Raw genomic sequence first — 20,573 nt, 5'->3', positions numbered from 1 at the left:
GTGGTATTATTTATAGTGATATTATTTACAGTGAGCACTGTTTATAATAAATTAGATATAACCTTTTATTTTTATTCTAAATAAAATTCTCATTTGGAAAAAAGCATTTTTCTGTCATTTCATGGTTTAGCTTTTGCTTGTTGTTAGTTAAAATCTTTAATTATGCTAAAAATGATTCACCATCATCTTTTTAAGCCAAACATTTTGGAAACTACCAAAAATGTTCTTGGATATTTTGATAAACTATGAAAATAAACAAACTGGATGTGGTATTTATTCTTCAGTATTGTGCCTCAGGCATCTTGATTCAGCTCATTAAAATGTGTTGTATACATTTCTTCCCAACTTCAAATTATTGACATATCATTGGTATCTTTAATTTGTCATGATGGAAGTACTTATGCTTTTAAAATAGAAAGCTATTATAAATTCAGCCTTTTTTGTTTGTATTTTGTTTGTTTGCTTGCTTGTCTCCAGAATGCCAGTTTAGCAGTACATCAAAAAATAGGTAACTGAAAGTATATTACCAAAAATATTTTAATGATATTCATAAAATAGGAAAAGTTAGGAGAGCTAGCCAGATAGCTAATGAAGGAAGAAACTGATAATAATGATTACCAGAAAAACACTGGGACTACATGAATTTTCTATAACTATAGCTTTCAGGGATAACACTATTCTTTGGATGTTGCAGTCTGGGATACATGAATTGAGACCCATTTTCAAAGATGGTAGTGATAGGATCACTTTCACATAGTAGACTCCCAAAGGAAACTGAACATTCAGTTTTTATTTTTAAATAAAAGTTGTGATAGTAAATTTCTGATATTATTTGGCAAAGATACTTGAATGATCTATAGATAAAATTCTATAGCCTTCTTTGAATTAACATACCACCATAGGAATGTGCCCTTGCTAGCCTGTGTGTCATTTTTAAAGTTCAGAAATTTAATTTTAAAATAAACATAATACAACTCATTCAAGAAAGAAAATTAAAGTTAACCTAAAATTACCTTTGTGAATTTTCAAGATGGAAGATTATTATTAATGTCCTCATTTCTTATTTGAGGATAGTAGTTTTGTAATTTATCTGATTTATTTAAGTGGGAAATCATTAAAAACTATGTGCATATAACATATTTAATTTGTATTAATTATTTCATTTATATATTCTCTCAAAGTTCTGCCACAGTGCTAATTCAGGCTTTTCTATGAGCACAGATCCTCTAGTTAGAGTTCAGTTTTTGTGTAACCCATACCCATAATTTGTTATTTATTATTTTCATCTTTATTTTATTTACTCCTAACCCATAGATCCATAATAAAATACTTGATGATGTTTCTATTAAATTCATGATGCTGTCTTAACTGTGGATATTTAAATACTGTTTTTACATTGAATATTTTGTACAATATTTAATTTAACACATGATAAATCATACCCTTTCTGGGTAGCATAAAGGCTATGCCTGTGTTCTGTGCCACCAGCCTAAAACAGTAAAGGGTCATTCCTTTCATATCCAAAGATTTCCTAGGTAGAAGGCCACCACCCAAATGACAATGCCAAAGCATTTACCTAGTAAAGATTAATATATTTTCTGGTGCTTTATGTGTTTATATGCGTGCATGTATGCATGTTTAAACATTATATCCTGAGGTCTTAAGACCGTCCACCTCAACCCCTGATAGATTTTGCAAACATTTAAAAGCAGTAGATTGGTTGAGATGTAATCCTGGTTTTTATGATTGATGTGAAGCATTGCTATAATACCAAATTTTTCATCACTAGAGGTTTTGTTTATATCTTTAAAAATTTATTTCATGGTCCATAATTTTTAAAAACTTATTTGTTGAAGGAAATCAAAGTGATTAATTTTCCATCCTTTTAAATTAATTTTATCCTAGGGAAAAATTTTATATATTTGAACAGATATGCAGAGATTTCTTTATCTGCCTAAGGAATTCCAAATAAACTTAAGAATCAATGATCTCCAAGCTTATCTTTGATGTTTGTATTTATTAATACAAAAGTATGTCAACAGAGCCTTTACAGGTTGAATATTTTCTTCCAAATGATTTAAAATATTAATGACAATTCAGCTGGCTACCAAATTCTTAAATTCTTCTTCTTTCTTCCCCAAACTACAAAGCTGTTATCAGAAGAGTTTGCTGGACCTAAGGCTTTTCAGACTCATTAGGTTCTGATATTTTAACACTTCTACTACACTCCATGGCATGGATTTTGATCAGGTTGATTTTGGTGAAAGCAATAATATTTTCAAATTTCCTCTTTCATTTTGTTCTTTGATTTATCCATTTAAATCATACCAATCATATAAGTTTTCTGATGCTCATAAGTTTTTTTCTGAATGTACTTGTTTTAAAAATGACAAAAGAATCCCCAGTATATTTTCTGAGTTACTGCTCCCATTGGTTTTTTGAAAAAAGATTTGGTTTACTCCATTTTTGAAAATCCTTTCTGAACAAGGTAATTTGTCTTTTTTTTTTTTAATTTTTTATTGTTGGCTGTTCAAAACATTACATAGTTCTTATATATCATATTTCACAATTTGATTCAAGTGGGTTATGAGCTCCCATTTTTACCCCATATACAGATTGCAGAATCACATCAGTTACACATCCATTGATTTACATATTGCCATACTCGTGTCTGTTGTGTTCTGCTGCCTTTCCTATCCTCTACTATCCCCCCTCCCCTCCCCTCCCCTCCCCTCTTCTCTCTCTGCTCCCTCTACTGACATTCGTTTGTCCCCCTTGTATTATTTTTCCCCTTCCCCTCACTTCCTCTTGTATGTACTTTTGTATAACTCTGAGGGTCTCCTTCCATTTCCATGCAATTTCCCTTCTCTCTCCCTTTCCCTCCCACCTCTCATCCCTGTTTAATGTTAATCTTCTTCTCATGCTCTTCGACCCTACTCTGTTCTTAGTTACTCTCCTTATATCAAAGAAGACATTTGGCATTTGTTTTTTAGGGATTGGCTAGCTTCACTTAGCATAATCTGCTCTAATGCCATCCATTTCCCTGTAAATTCTATGATTTTGTCATTTTTTAATGCAGAGTAATACTCCATTGTGTATAAATGCCACATTTTTTTTATCCATTCATCCATTGAAGGGCATCTAGGTTGGTTCCACAGTCTAGCTATTGTGAATTGTGCTGCTATGAACATCGATGTAGCAGTGTCCCTGTAGCATGCTCTTTTTAGGTCTTTAGGGAATAGACCGAGAAGGGGAATAGCTGGGTCAAATGGTGGCTCCATTCCCAGCTTTCCAAGAAATCTCCATACTGCTTTCCAAATTGGCTGCACCAATTTGCAGTCCCACCAGCAATGTACAAGTGTACCCTTTTCCCCACATCCTTGCCAGCACTTGTTGTTGTTTGACTTCATAATGGCTGCCAATCTAACTGGAGTGAGATGGTATCTTAGGGTGGTTTTGATTTGCATTTCTCTGACTGCTAGAGATGGTGAGCATTTTTTCATGTACTTGTTGATTGATTGTATGTCCTCCTCTGAGAAGTGTCTGTTCAGGTCCTTGGCCCATTTGTTGATTGGGTTGTTTGTTCTCTTATTCTCTAATTTTTTGAGTTCTTTGTATACTCTGGATATTAGGGCTCTATCTGAAGTGTGAGGAGTAAAGATTTGTTCCCAGGATGTAGGCTCTCTATTTACTTCTCTTATTGTATCTTTTGCTGAGAAAAAAACTTTTTAGTTTGAGTAAGTCCCATTTGTTGATTCTAGTTATTAACTTTTGTGCTATGGGTGTCCTATTGAGGAATTTGGAGCCCGACCCCACAGTATGTAGATCGTAGCCAAATTTTTCTTCTATCAGACGGCGTGTCTCTGATTTGATATCAAGCTCCTTGATCCATTTTGAATTCACTTTTGTGCATGGCGAGAGAAAGGGATTCAGTTTCATTTTGTTGCATATGGATTTCCAGTTTTCCCAGCACCATTTGATGAAGATGCTATCCTTCCTCCATTGCATGCTTTTAGCCCCTTTATCAAATATAAGGTAGTTGTAGTTTTGTGGATTGGTTTCTGAGTCCTCTGTTCTGTACCATTGGTCCACCCGCCTGTTTTGGTACCAGTACCATGCTGTTTTTGTTACTATTGCTCTGTAGTATAGTTTGAAGTCTGGAATCGCTATACCGCCTGATTCACACTTCCTGCTTAGCATTGTTTTTGCTATTCTGGGTCTTTTATTTTTCCATATGAATTTCATGATTGCTTTCTCTATTTCTACAAGAAATGCCGTTGGGATTTTGATTGGCATTGCATTAAACCTATAGAGAACTTTTGGTAATATCGCCGTTTTGATGATGTTAGTTCTGCCTATCCATGAACAGGGTATATTTTTCCATCATCTAAGATCTTCTTCTATTTCTCTCTTTAGGGTTCTGTAGTTTTCATTGTATAAGTCTTTCACCTCTTTTGTTAGGTTGATTCCCAAGTATTTTATTTTTTTTGAAGATATTGTGAATGGAGTGGTTGTCCTCATTTCCATTTCAGAGGATTTGTCGCTGATATACAGGAATGCCTTTGATTTATGCATGTTGATTTTATATCCTGCCACTTTGCTGAATTCATTTATTAGCTCTAATAGTTTCTTTGTAGACCCTTTTGGGTCTGCTAGGTATAGAATCATGTCATTTGCAAATAGTGATAATTTAAGTTCTTCTTTTCCTATTTTTATGCCTTTAATTTCTTTCGTCTGTCTAATTGCTCTGGCCAGTGTTTCGAGAACTATATTGAACAGAAGTGGTGAGAGAGGGCATCCCTGTCTTGTTCCAGATTTTAGAGGGAATGCCTTCAATTTTTCTCCGTTCAGAATGATGCTAGCCTGAGGCTTAGCATAGATTGCTTTTACAATATTGAGGTATGTTCCTGTTATCCCTAGTTTTTCTAGAGTTTTGAACATAAAGGGATGCTGTACTTTGTCGAAGGCTTTTTCCGCATCTATCGAGATGATCATATGGTTCTTATTTTTAAGTCTATTGATGTGGTGAATAACATTTATTGATTTCCGTATACTGAACCAGCCTTGCATCCCAGGGATGAATCCTACTTGATCATGGTGCACAATTTTTTTGATATGTTTTTGTGTCCGAGTCACCAGAATTTTATTGAGGATTTTTGCATCTAGGTTCATTAGAGATATTGGTCTGTAGTTTTCTTTCTTTGAAGTGTCTTTGTCTGGTTTAGGTATCAGGGTGATGTTGGCCTCGTAGAATGAATTTGGAAGTTCTCCCTCTTTTTCTATTTCCTGAAGTAGCTTGAAAAGTATTGGTATTAGTTCCTCTTTAAAGGTTTTGTAAAACTCTGCTGTATACCCATCCGGTCCTGGGCTTTTCTTAGTTGGTAGTCTTTTGATGGTTTCTTCTATTTCCTCAATTGATATTGGTCTGTTTAGGTTGTCTATATCCTCCTGACTCAATCTGGGCAGATCATATGACTTAAGAAATTTATCTATGCCTTCACTATCTTCTAATTTATTGGAGTATAAGGATTCAAAATAATTTCTGATTATCTTCTGTATTTCTGAAGTGTCTGTTGTGATATTGCCTTTTTCATCCCGTATGCTAGTAATTTGAGTTCTCTCTCTTCTTCTCTTCGCTAGCATGGCTAAGGGTCTGTCGATTTTGTTTATTTTTTCAAAGAACCAACTTTTAGTTTTGTCAATTTTTTCAATTGTTTCTTTTGTTTCGATTTCATTAATTTCAGCTCTGATTTTCATTATTTCTTGCCTTCTACTTCTTTTGCTGTTGTTTTGCTCTTCTTTTTCTAGGATTTTGAGATGAAGTATGAGATCATTTATTTGTTGGTTTTTTTCTTTTTTTAATGAATGAACTCCAAGCAATGAATTTTCCTCTTAGAACTGCTTTCAATGTGTCCCATAGATTCCGATATGTTGTTTCTGTGTTTTCATTAATCTCTAAGAATTTTTTAATTTCCTCCTTGATGTGTTCTATAACCCATTGATCATTCAGTAACCTATTGTTCATTCTCCAAGTGATGTATTCTTTTTCCTTCCTTCTTTTATCGTTGATTTTCAGTTCCATTCCATTATGATCAGATAGGATGCATGGTATTATCTCTACTCCTTTATATTGTCTAAGAGTTTCCCTGTGACATAATATATGATCTATTTTTGAGAAGGATCCATGTGCTGCTGAGAAAAAAGTGTAACTGCTTGATGTTGGGTGGTATATTCTATATATGTCAATTAAGTCTAGGTTATTAATTGTGTTATTGAGTTCTATAGTTTCCTTATTCAACTTTTGCTTGGAAGATCTGTCCAGTGGTGATAGAGGTGTGTTGAAGTCTCCCATGATTATTGTATGGTGGTCTATTAGACTCTTGAACTTGAGAAGAGTTTGTTTGATGAACATAGCTGCACCATTGTTTGGGGCATATATATTTATGATTGTTATGTCTTGTTGGTGTATGGTTCCCTTGAGCAGTATGTAGTGTCCCTCTTTATCCCTTTTGATTAACTTTGGCTTGAAATCTATTTTATTTGATATGAGTATGGATACTCCTGCTTGTTTCCGAAGTCCATATGAGTGATATGATTTTTCCCAACCTTTCACCTTCAGTCTATGTATGTCTTTTCCTATCAAATGCGTCTCCTGTAGGCAGCATATTGTTGGGTCTTGCTTTGTGATCCATTCTACTAGCCTGTGTCTCTTGATTGGTGAGTTTAAGCCATTAACATTTAGGGTTATTATTGAGATATGGGTTGTTCTTCCAGCCATATTTGTTTATTTATGTTACTAAACATGGTTTGTTTTCCTCTTTGATTATTTTCCCCCCTTTACTGTCCTACCTCCCACTGTTGGTTTTCATTGTTATTTTCCATTTCCTCTTCCTGTAATGTTTTGCCAAGGATGTTTTGAAGAGATGGTTTTCTAGCTGCAAATTCTTTTAACTTTTGTTTATCGTGGAAGGTTTTAATTTCATCTTCCATCCTGAAGCTTAATTTCGCTGGAAACACAATTCTTGGTTGGAACCCATTTTCTTTCAGTGTTTGAAATATGTTATTCCAGGATCTTCTAGCTTTCAGAGTCTGTGTTGAAAGATCAGCTGTTATCCTGATTGGCTTACCCCTAAATGTGATCTGCTTCCTTTCTCTTGTAGCTTTTAAAATTCTCTCCTTATTCTGTATGTTGGGCATCTTCATTATAATGTGTCTAGGTGTGGGTCTCTTATGATTTTGCACATTCGGCGTCCTGTAGGCTTCTAGGATTTGGGATTCTGTCTCATTCTTCAAGTCTGGGAAGTTTTCTCGTATTATTTCATTGAATAGATTGCTCATTCCTTTGGTTTGAAACTCTGTCCCTTCCTGTATCCCAATGACTCTTAAATTTGGTCTCTTGATGTTATCCCATATTTCTTGGATGTTCTGCTCATGGTTTCTTAACAGTCTTGCTGAGCTGTCTATGTTCTTTTCAAGTTGAAATACTTTATCTTCATTGTCTGATGTTCTGTCTTCTAAGTGTTCTACTCTGCTGGTAGTATTCTCAATTGAGTTTTTAAGTTGGTTTATTGCTTCCTGCATTTCTAGGATTTCTGTTTGTTTGTTTTTTATAACCTCTATCTCCCTGTATAGTTGATCTTTTGCTTCTTGGATTTGTTTATGTAATTCATTGTTGAAGTGATCTTTCATTGTCTGATTTTGCTCTCTGATGTCTTCCTTGAGACTCCAGATCATCTGAAGCATGTATATCCTGAATTCTTTATCTGACATTCCATCTGCTGCAGCTATTACCTCTTCTAACGTTGAGTTGACCTGCATTGCTTGTGGTCCTTTCTTTCCTTGTCTCTTCATACTGTTCGCGTTCCTTTCTACTTGGTGAAACTGTTGTGCTATTGAATTTTCCCCCTATATATTTATATTGGTCTTGTATAGTTGCAAAGTCTCCCTCGCAGGCGCGGGCGGCGGCTCTGCCCCTCCTCCAATTGGGGCAATGTGCCTACCACGCCGGCAGGCCGCTGGGCCTGCTCTGCCGGTCGGTAGCAGGTCCGCCGACCTTGCAGGCGTGGGCGGCGGCTCTGTCCCTCTGCGGGCTGCTAGGCTTGTTCTGTCGGTGGTCGCAGTTCTGCCTACTTTGCAGGCGCAGGCAGCGGCACTGCCCCTCTGCAGGCCTCTGGGGCTGTACTGCCAGTGGGTCGCAGGTCCGCCTACCTTGCAGGCGCGCGGGGGGGGGGGCGGCTCTACCCTTCCTCAGGCCACTGGGCCTGATCTGTCTGTCGGTTGCAGGTCTGGCCTGTTCTGATGGTGGTCACAGTTCCGTCTACCTTGCAGGCGCGGGGGGGAGGGGCGGCTCTGCCTCTCAGCAGGCCGCTGCTCCTCTTCTGCCGGTGGGTCGCAGGCCCGCCTACCTTGCAGGAGTGATTGGAAGCTCTGCCCGTCCGCGGGCCACTGGGCCTTTTCTGTCGGTGGTCACAGTTCCGCCTACCTGGCAGGCGCGGGGGGTGGGGGGCGGCTCTGCCCCTCAGCAGGCCGCTGGGCCTACTCTGTGCGTGGTCACAACTCCCTCTACCTTGCCGGTGCCTGGGGAGGGGGCGGCTCTGCCTCTCAGCAGGCCGCTGCTCCTCTTCTGCCGGTGGGTCGCAGGCCCGCCTACCTTGCAGGAGTGATTGGAAGCTCTGCCCGTCCGCGGGCCACTGGGCCTTTTCTGTCGGTGGTCACAGTTCCGCCTACCTGGCAGGCGCGGGGGGTGGGGGGCGGCTCTGCCCCTCAGCAGGCCGCTGGGCCTGCTCTGTGCGTGGTCACAACTCCCTCTACCTTGCCGGTGCCTGGGGAGGGGGCGGCTCTGCCTCTCAGCAGGCCGCTGCTCCTCTTCTGCCGGTGGGTCGCAGGCCCGCCTACCTTGCAGGAGTGATTGGGAGCTCTGTCCCGCCGCGGGCCACTGGGCCTTTTCTGTCGGTGGTCACAGTTCCCCTACCTGGCAGGCGCGGGGGGTGGGGGGCGGCTCTGCCCCTCAGCAGGCCGCTGGGCCTGCTCTGTGGGTGGTCACAGTTCCCTCTACTTTGCTGGCGCAGGGGGAGGGGGCGGCTTAGCCTCTCAGCAGGCCGCTGCTCCTCTTCTGCCGGTGGGTCGCAGGCCGGTAATTTGTCTTATTTAATAATAGAGAAGAATGTTGGGTTTAAGAATGCTGAGAATTGGCAATAATTTTTATTGCAAAATTATGAGGATTTACTCCCCCCCCAAAAAAGATGAGGTTTTGCTGGGAACTAAACTACAAATATAATTAAGTTTCTAAAGTACTGTTTCTTGCTATTGTCTTTAAGATTATCCATTTTAACAATTTTTAGATCAACAATGCTGACTTTTGAAATGTTCACCGATGTTAGTCTTAAATATTGTATAATATTTTATCCCATTTTGGTCTCCACCCATATGGTATCTCTTTCTGAACTAATTTAGATATCAAAAAGTATACTCAAATATATGGACTTTGAAAGTTTATTACAGATTTTCATTTTCATTTTAAATCATTATTCTTAAACAAATTATTATAAACCTTTTTATATCACAATATCAATAACAAGTTCAGTAATCACCTTAAGTAATGGGTTCAAAAATTAGATGTCTCCTCTGTTAAAAACTTTCTTTTCTCTACTCAGTATCATTAAAATCTTAGAAAATTTTGATTTTGGAATGTTCATAATACAATTGTCAATACCTTAGATGTGGTTCTTTTAATCTGATAAATTCTTCTCTGTGTCCCACTCCACTCTGCACACCTCCATTATCCTGTAACACTGTGAATTATTTTTTTTTTCTGCATACTTACTGGCCAACACAGTGAGTAACTAATAAAACAAGAGTTCAGGCAATGTATGAAGAAATGTGATTAAAAAAAAACTCATTTTCAGTTACAAAAATTGGATAGTTATTAAAATGCAGCTTCTCACAGGTTTGTGTGAGGCAAATAAAGTGACACGTTGTAAAGAACCACATACATTTATAGCATCATCAATATTTTGTAATATAACTTTTGATTATCTTTTCAGAAAAGATGAACAAAATGCAAAGTGTTTCCTCTGGGCATACATTCTCACAACTTTGAGCTTTACTGCTCATAAATTTACTCTAGGTTGATTTGCTGTTGTTTTTCCTTAGTGGTTTTTCTTTGCTGTGAAATTAAATTCAGATCTCAGGGGTGGGGATGGGATTGTGATGGACAGAAATGAAAGCTCCAATCTGGAAAATGCAGTGCTATATTCCTGTGCAGTGTTGAGCATGAGATTTTTACTCTGCCAGTTCTTTGGCTCAGAAGCTCTAAAACAGTGTGGTTGTGAGAAGGTGAAAGGCACAAAACAGGAGAGTTTTGCATTTGAACTTAAAATCTCAACTCAAAATAGTAAGTGCTATTGTGGAATGGTTTTTTGCCCGACAAATTTGTTTTGGATTCATTCTCACTTAAATGGCAAGCATTTTTTTTTCTCAGTCTTGTACATTTTTTACTGAAACAACTCAATGGTTAATTTTTCATTACATGGTAACCACAGAAAGGATCTGACCTTGAGCAGTGGGGAGCTGAACAACATCATGCTAAGTGAAGTACACCAGATTCAGAAAACCAAGAGTCTAAGATTTTCTTTCATATGGGGAAGCTAGAGTAAAATAAGGGGGAAAGGGAAAATAGAAAATAGAAAGGAGGGACTGAGGATGTGGCTTAAACAGTAGCGCGCTCACCTGGCATGCGCAGGTCGCTGGGTTCGATCCTCAGCACCACATAAAAATAAAATAAAGATGTTGTGTCCACTGAAAACTAAAAAATAAATATTTAAAAATTCTCTCTCTCGCTCTCTACCTCTCTCTCTATAATAAAAAGAAGAAGAAAATAGAAAGGAGATCGGGGGATAGAAAAAAGGTGTTCAGGGAAGGGAAGTAGGATGGGGAAAAGGGAGGAACTGTGGAATGAAATTCACCAAACTATCCTATGTACATATACTAATATACCACAGTGAATTTCGACTGTATGAATATTGATAAACGTACCAATTAAAAAATAATAAATAATAAATAGTAGCTCAGCGGTAGAGCGCTCGCCTAGCACATGTGAAGCACTGGGTTTGATCACCAGCACCACATAAAAGTAAATAAATAAATAAAATAAAGGGGTTGTGTCCAACTACAACTAAAAATATATAAAATAATAATAACAATAAATAAATAAATATTTTAAAATGGCCATGATTTTTCAGTCTACACCCCTCCCCAATAAGGAAAATGACCTTACCACATTTACACAGTTTATTGATACTTTGTGCTCATCTCACATATTAAGATGCCCAGTGCAACTTCTCCCAAGTATGACTCCTTCTCTGGTGAGAAGGGAATGTTTGGTAGGAAGGAATGCCTCTTAGCAGCCATAATTTGATGTTGACACTTAATAGGGCACTGGCCAATTTTCATTACAAATGTTTGAGTGTCAATGGCCAATAGTCATATGCCCAACATACTATATTGCAGTCTTAACATTTGACCATACATATTTTGTGTTTTTAAAGAAATAAGTATATATAAATGAGATAAAACCTCCTATAGCCACCTCTTCTCTCACAAATGTACTACTGCCTCAGAATAAACCACCAGACTTAATCTCAGAGTCACATTTTTGCTTGCTTTTCTTCAATGTCATGTATGTATCCACAACCACATATGATTCATTTAAAAATATCTTACTGTACATATCTTTGTGACATCTTTTTATGGTCACATGAAGTTTTTAAGATTTATCCAAACTGGGTACATTTTCATTTATTTTAAGTACTGGGCAGAAATGTATTTTTCAACAACTAAGTAGAATTTTTATGATTGTATGTCACTACTGCAGTTCAAAAATTCTGTTTATTTACAATTTTTGTAAACTCTTCCCAATAATGGTACAATTATCTGAAGTAATTTCCTAGTCCATGAGCATCTTCTGAAATGTAAGTCAAATTTCTGGGTTATAATGACCATCATCGGTCTTGATAGATAATGTAGGAGAAGGTCATGTGGGCTACTTCAAATATAGTAAATTTTCCAAATTTCTCTCTGAAGTGTTGTACTCTTTTGTGGAAATTTGGTGTTCTTGTTTCTCTAAATCCTTGCTCTCCTTCACCTATATTTTCTTTTTTTCATGATTTTTTCTTTGTTCTAATTAGTTATACATGCCAGTTTTGACACATCATACATAAACAGAATAGAACTTTTCATTCTTCTGGTTGCACATGATGTAGAGTTACACAAGTCATTTAATTATATATGTACATAGGGTAATAATGTCTGATTCATTCTACTATCATTCCTACCCCCATAACTGCCTCCCATCCTTTCACTGCGCTCTGTCTAATCCAAAGTACTTCTTTTTAAAATATTTTTTTAGAGAGAGAGATTGAGAGAGAGAGAGAGGAGGGAGGGAGGGAGGGAGAGAGAGAGAAAATTTTTTTAATATTTATTTTTCAGTTTTCGGTGGACACAACATCTTTATTTATTTTAATGTGGTGCTGAGGATCGAACCCAGTGCCTCGTGCATGCTAGGCGAGCACGTTACCGCTTGAGCCACATCCCCAGCCCCCAAAGTACTTCTATGCTTCCCTAGTCCCCACTTTTTATTGTGAATTAGCTTAAGCATATCAGAGAAACCACTTGGCCTTTGGTTCTTTGCAATTGGCTTATTTCCTTTAGTATGATATTCTCCAGTTCCATCCATAATTTCAATCTTCTTTATGGCTGAGTAATATTCCATTGTTTGTGTGTGTATGTATGTGTGTGTGTATATATTTATATAAAATCTCTCTCTATCTCTCTATCTCTCTCTCTCTCTCTCTCTCTCTCTCTCTCTCTATATATATATATATATATATATATATATATATATATATATATATATATATATAAATTTCTTTATCCATTCATCTGTTGAAGGGCACCTAGGTTGGTTCCACATTTAGCCATTGTGAATTGAGCTGCTTATAAACATTGATGTAGCTGTGTCACTGTTGTATGCTGATTTTAAGTCCTTTGAGTATAACCCAAAAAGTGGGGTAACTGGTTCACATGGTGGTTCCATTCCAAGTTTTCTAAGAACTCTCCATACTGCTTTCCATAGTGGTTACACCAATTTGCAGTCCCATCAGCAATGTATGAATACACCTTTATCTCCACATCCTCACCAACATTTATTGTTGCTTATATTCTTGATAATTTCCGTTCTGACTGGAGTTAGATGGAATCTCAGTGGAGTTTTGATTTGTATTTCTGTAATTGCTAGAGATGTTGAACATTTTTTCATATATTTGTTGATGATTCATATTTCTTATTTTGAGAAGTGTCTATTCAGTTCCTTAGCCCATTTACTGATTAAGTTATTTGGTGTTTTGGTGTTTTTTGAGATCTTTATACATCCTGGTGATTGATGCTGTATCTGAGGTACATGTGGTAAAGGTTTCCTGCCATTCTGTAGGTTCTCTCTTCATGTTATTAATTGGCTCCTTTGGTGATAAGAAGCTTCTTAGTTTGATTCAATTCCATTTATTGATTCTTGATTTTCACTTCTTGTACTTTAAGAGTCTTGTTAAGGCCCTGAGGTTGTGGCCCAGTGGTGGAGTGCTTGCCTACACGTGTGAGGCAATGGGTTCTAGCCTCAGCACCATATAAAAATGAAGAAAGAAAATAAAGGTATAGTATTCATATACAACTAAAAAAAATTTTTTTTAAAGAAAGAGTCTTGGTAATGAAGTCAGATCCTAAGCCTACATAGTAGAAATTTGGGCATATTTTTTCTTCTATTAGGTTCAGGGTCTCTGTTCCAGTGCCTAAGTCCTTGATCCACATTGCGTTGAGTTTTGTGCAAGATGAGATAAAGGGGTTTGATTTCATTTTGCTGCCTATGGATTTCCAGTTTTCCCAACACCATTTGTTGAAGAAGCTATCTTTCCTCCAATATACGTTTTTAGTACCTTTGTCTAGTATGAGATAACTCTATTTCTGTGGGATTGACTCTGTGTCATCTATTCTGTACCATTGGCCTATATTTCTGTTTTGGTGCCAATACCATGCCTTTTTTGTTACCTCATCATTATAAAAGCTATGTATGCTAAACTCAAGGCCAACATCATTCTAAATTGAAAGCATTCTCTCTAAGAACTGGAACAAGACAAGGATGCCCTCTTATACCACTTTTATTCAACATCATCCTTGAAACTCTAGCCAGAACAACTAGACAGAAGAAAGAAATTAAAGAGATACGAATAGGAAAAGAAAAACTCAAACTATCACTATTTGCCTGCCGCAGTCCGGCTGCAGCAAAATAACCGGGGGTGACGAGCAACTTGTGTACATTGATACAGCAGGAGTGGGAGCCATTTATTGTAGGACAGGAGGGGTATATATGCATTACACACAGCTTATCTTAATTAACATAAACTAGATACAGCAGTCAACCAATAAGGAATCTCCACACTTAATGGCTCACTGGTGTTACTTCACAAACCACTCCCTCTGGCAAAATGCCAGGCGCCATCTTGACTTGTTTACAGAACCTAACATTTGCCAAAGACATGATACTATATTTAGAAGATCCAAAAAAATCCCACCAGAAAACTTTTAGAACTAATAAATTTAGCAGAGTAGCAGGATATAAAGTTAACACCGATATATCAAATGTGTTCCTATACAACAGTGATTAATCCACTGAAAGGGAAATTACCCCATTCACAATAGCCACAAAAAAATAAATAAAAATATTTAATCAGTCTAACAAAAGAGTTGTAAAAGACCTCTACAATAAAAACTACAGAACACTAAAGAAAGAAATTGAAAAAGACCTTAGAAGATGGAAAGATCTCCCATGATCTTAGGTAGGCAGAATTAACATTGTCCAAATGGCCATAATACCAAAAGCATTATACAGGTTTAATGCAATTCTGATTAAAATACCAATGACATTCTTCATAGAAATAGAAAAAGCAATCAGGAAATTCATTTGGAAAAATAAGTGACCCAGAATACCCACAGCAATCCTTAGCAAGAAGAGTAAAGCAGGAGGCATCACAATACCAGACCTTAAGTTATACTATAGAGCCTGTATTTCCTTTTTAGCAATAATATAGAATGATATCCTACTGTTATTTTCATTTACTTCCCCTTTAGTAGTGTTGAGTGTGATCATATTTTAGTAATCTTATTAGCTCTTCAATTTTTCTCACTTGTGATTTACTTATTCTTTGTCCTAATTCTTCAATTGGGTTTTTGTGTATTTTTATCGATTTTTAGAGATTCTTTATATATTCTGGATATAATGCTTTCCTAAGTATGTAGGATGGAAATACCTTCTTCTACTATGTGGCTTATTTTTTGAATTTCTTTTTTTGAATTTTAATATAGTCAAATTTGTTTTTTCTATTAAGTTTTATAAATTTAAGAAATGTTTCATGTTCTAAAGTCTTAAAATGTTATTCTATATTTTCTTCTAAAAATTATAAAGATAATGTTTCCTTATAGTCATTGAGTTAAGTTAGTTCTAGTTTATCTGTGATCTGGAATAGAAACTTATAGAATACTTTTGTTTTCCTTCCCAACATGAATAGGCAATTTTTCATGCACCAGTTTTTGAATCATGTATTATTACTCTGACTGATCTACAGTGCTGTATATCATACACTGAAGTTTTTGCACATTTAAGGGTCTTTTCTGAGTTTTATATTCCATGATACTGGTCTACATGTCTACCCCTACAATAATATTACAGTTTTAATTATGATATTTTTATATTAAGTCCTGACATGTTATAGGAAAATAAACTATATTGTTGTTCTTCTAAATCCTCTTGGAACAATTCTTGACCCTTTGATCTTGTGTATAAATTCTAAAATCAGCTTGTTCATTTTCATGACAATCTCTGTCGAGATTTGATGGTTACTATACTGAAAGCATAGATTATTGTAGAAAAAACATATTTTTACAAATAGTCCTATCTATTTGAGCTTTCAAACTATTCATAATGCAGAATCTTTGCTTTACCTGGAGATTTAGTCATTGTATTCTAAATCAATACAACAAAGTAAAGTAGGACATTAAGAAAGCTAAAAATTAATAAATAAATAGCAATTATTTAACATTAATTTTGTATTTCTCTATGCTGACTCATAAAAAATATTATTAAGTATTCAAAACAAGAGGCAGAGTAGAAAATATTAATAAAATAGAAATTTATTTGGGAACTATAGTGGATAAATCTAATAATTTATGTGCATATCCTGTGTTCTAAGCTTTATTTTATCACTGGATTTCTTGTTCTCCAAATAAATTTTGTCCTGGTTTTTTATATCATAATATATTAAATGTGAAATACACTTCTGGAGTGATAGTTTTATAATTTCAACAATATTCATAAGAAAAAAATGAATCAATGAGGACTTGAAATATCTTTTATCTAGTGGACCAAAAACAGTTGGTGTACATTGATAGGTTGTTTGAAAGTTAATCTAGTAAAATCTTTTGAGGATAATATCTACAATATTATGAATTTTTTTTAAATTTGTAGCTAAAAACTAGGAATATAGTATTCAAATATGAATGTAGCTCCAAGAACCTTTTTAATGAATAAGTGGAAACACAATGAGAACAAAAGTTAAAAACCAATGATGCCCAGTGTTTACTTGTATATGTAGAGCCTAACAGCAACTTAGCTCTCCCAGACCTTAGACCTACACAGAGATGAGAAAAACCTCATTGTTATCAATAAGCTAGTCTATGAAAGATTTTACCTGTGCATAAATTCTAATTCATAGATAGTTTTAAGTTTTTAGCTTTTAGTTGTTTCAGTGAAAGTGGTTGATAATGACCCAACTGGCTAGTTCTTCTTACAGATGAACTGACAGTTTCTGGCAAGAAAATACTGTTGGATTTATTGTTGAGAATCAGTATTCACTGTAAGAGTGATGTTAACCAATTTAGAAGTGGTGATTTTGAGTTTAGAAGGTGGCCTCTGGAAGTCCCTTCCATGAAGATGTCTATTGTACAAGAGCTGATTCCAGTAGCATTCTTAGAGGACACACTTCTGTGTAACCAAGGGAGATTGTTCCCAGGCAAGGAAGTCTCTATTTCTGCTTATGCTTTTTTGGCATATGTTACAGATGGCATGGCAGTGATCAAGGTTGGAGATCAAGAAACACTGCACACAGATGAGTGAGCTTCCTTGTTCTTGTTCCGGGGGGAATACCAGGTACGGATTAGTAATTAGCATGAGATTTCTCAGGATTCCCTAAAGCCAGTATGTTAGGTACACATGACAAGGTTACATTTCATGTTGGAACAGAGATTTTCTAATAAGTATTTAGGAACTGTCTTCTGGGAAGAAAAAAAAATACAAATTGTTGGTATGTGAACTGGGGAGGTTTTAATACATTTTTAGGCTGCAGTAATATCAGTCTTACTACATCAGGATATTAATGATTAGCTTCATTGCCAGGACAAAGATATTTCTCTCCTGTACACATTTATTTTGATATTTATCAGAGGATAATACTTATTTGTGTTCAAGTGTCATTACTTTTTGTTTAATAATCGAGAGAATATTTTAAAGTGAGATAGGTTAGGATTTAAGACCAGGACTAGTACTTGCTGCCTGGATAAGTTGTTTAACTTTTAGTATCTGGGTGTTCTTAGTTGGAAAATTAGGATAATAATAGTGTTTACCAAATTGTTATCAGATTGATAAATGATATATCAGAAACACATAGTGTTTGGCATATTGTAAGTGGTGCAGAAATTGTCCTTATTTTCAACTTTGGAGATCTTATATAGTAAGAATAATGTTTGCTATATTAATTTTGAATTTCATGCCCCATACCTGTACCTGTTTAGATCGTTAACCATGCTCAAACTGTGAACTACAGGAATATATCATATTCTTGATGGAAAAGTCATTAAACTTGGAGTCAGAAGACTCTGAGTTAGTGTCATCTTCATGATTTTACTGGGTCTTTGACGTTAAACCTATAGGACTTAGAGACACTTTGCCTGTTGAAGAGACACAAAGGACAGATTTAACCTGAAGAAACACAGAGTCAAAGATTTGGAGGTGGGAGATGAGGTGGTAATATGTGAGTGCCATTAAGCTGGGTATGTCATATAAGATGGAGATCTAGGAACTAAAAATTAATCACAAGAAATGAAAGAATAAGTGAGATAAGAAGTAGATAAATCATGACTCTCAGTGCTCCTTCCTCTCATATCGTTCCTTACAAAGACAGGATTGGCTTAAAAATATTTGAGAATTGTGGCACATGTCAGCTTTATAACATTTGTAATTGGTTGTTGTTTCATCTTTTAACAAATATCCACTTTCACTTAATTTAATATAAATAATTTTATACATTTTTAATAAACTCTATAAGCTACAGGCTTTACAAGGTCTGTCTTTATCCCTGAATGAAATGTTTCTTCCTGGTGAAAGACATTGAGGATCTTACTGTAGAAATACAAAGACCTACTGATTTGAAATAGTAAAATGATGAAAAAGTGGCTGGAGGGGATAGACAGAAGTCCAGAGAGATAACTGCTGCAAAGGAGCAGAGGTTAGAACATTAGGAATACTAGAAATAATGAAGAATTAAAATAGGTCATAACATTCACTCAGTATTGACTCTTATAGATATATCCTAGAAGGAAATATAATGATTTGGTTCTTCTTGCTCTCACAGTGCCAAGACCCTACAAAGCAGTGGACCCAAAATTTCCATTGTGCAGGGAAAGTTTGATCAGGATCTGAAAGAATAAAAATATAAAATACATCTGAAAACTATGGAAAGTATGCCTTTAGGGAAGAAAAACTCGTTTCCTTAACTAACGATGTTTGTGGTGTTTTCATTATGATGTTGAAAGAAAATGAAAATAAAGAGATTCAGAATACATTGTTCAAGTCTTCATGCACTACACCAGGATCATGGCCTAATGGAGCTCACAGGTTTATATTTCTGCAACCCAAGAATTCCAAGTAACTTTTGGATTATTTTGAATAGCAAACCATTACTTTCTGTGGCCAAGACACTGTGCAGACCATACAGATCTTTCAAGGCTTTTATTCACTTATAAATTTTTAATAGATAGTTACAAGTTACTATTATATTCTGGATATAGTGACCAGAGCTTAAGCAGAAACAGTATTCTACAGGAATATAGTTTTTCATTTCAATACTCAACAAGTTCACATGAATGGTTTTTCATATATTTATTGAGTTTCACTGACTGTGTGGGAGAAAATAAGATTCCTGATTCCATATCTTAAGCTACTTTACTCTCTGCTCATGCCCAAGATCCTCATCATTGTTGACTATGGGTGCTTGAATTCACCTAGTATCATCATTAATCCATTTAATTTTGAAAAAAAATGCTTTAGGATATATAGGTAAAGCAGTCATTTTTCTCAGTCCTTTTGGAGCTTCAATGAATAAAAGCATTGACCTTACATTCTAGGAGCAAATTCAGAAAAGTGTTCGTATCAATTTCATATATTAAATGGTAATAAATGCTAAGAAGAAAAATAAAGGAAGGAGGGTAGGCATGGCAGGTAGGAAGGTGGCATATCATTTTTAGATGGGTGATCAGAGAAGACCTCAGTGAAAAGGGAAGATTTTAGTAAAGCCACCAAGGTGAGGAAGGGGGACCTTGAGCAAGAGCATGCTGGTGTATGCCAAGGATCGGCAGGACAGCAAAGACGTTGGTGTAGCTGGAATTGATGGAATATGTGGGATGGAGGACAGCAAGAGTTTTGATTAGAGAAGTAACAGAGATTAAATCTTATAGGCAACTGTAAAATATTTAATCTCTGATGTGAGATGAGAAGCCATTTACCTGACACAAGCTGAACACTGTTAAATAGAATTACTCTTGCTGCCATATTAAGAATTGTCTGAAAGGAATAAAAGTAGAAGTAAGAAAAATAGTTGAAAAACGTTAGAAATAACCCAGGTAGAAATAGGATAGGTGAAATGGTGAGAAATGGTGTGTGTGTGTGTGTGTGTGTGTGTATCACATATACATATATGTTAAATTTATCTCAATGAAAATGTCCTCAATATGTTCCGTCATTTATTCCTATACATAGTTTCCATGTTTAGTAATTCAAAAGTTACTCAAATATTTTTTTAAAAAGTTAAATTTATATGTAATATAACAAAAGTACAGAGTATTTGGCATCCACATATTCTGCCTTGTTTAAATTAATACAAAATACATATCCTTTAATAGGACCTTCTCTTAAATGTATATTTGTGTGATTCTCCAGATGGCAGTTCAATTTTTTTAAAATTTTTATCATTGTTAATTTACATCTTGGTAGGAGAAAAGATGGCCAAAAGCCACATTTTTAAATGTTTATGAAGGAAGGTCACTATGTAGTATTTATTTATGAAAATTATCTCTGCCAATATTGCTATAAGTATTTAGGGAGAACAAATTGAATAAAATCTCTACCAATGTATTATGGTGCTTAGGGAGTTTGCATTAATAAACTATGAAAAATGGATTTAAGTACTTTATTGATTAGA

At 35.8% G+C, this 20,573-nt stretch overlaps 1 protein-coding gene across 1 annotated transcript in view; it reads left to right on the top strand.

Moving 5' to 3' along the window:
- Positions 1 to 20,573, top strand: part of Pclo (piccolo presynaptic cytomatrix protein) — a 404,888-nt gene that overhangs the window by 276,501 nt on the left and 107,814 nt on the right. The gene's annotated exons all lie outside the window — the stretch shown is intronic.

Source organism: Marmota flaviventris, chromosome 1 (assembly GCF_047511675.1).
Source record: "Marmota flaviventris isolate mMarFla1 chromosome 1, mMarFla1.hap1, whole genome shotgun sequence".
Classification (NCBI taxonomy): Eukaryota; Metazoa; Chordata; class Mammalia; order Rodentia; family Sciuridae; genus Marmota; species Marmota flaviventris.
This window is presented reverse-complemented; position numbering and strand designations above follow the sequence as displayed.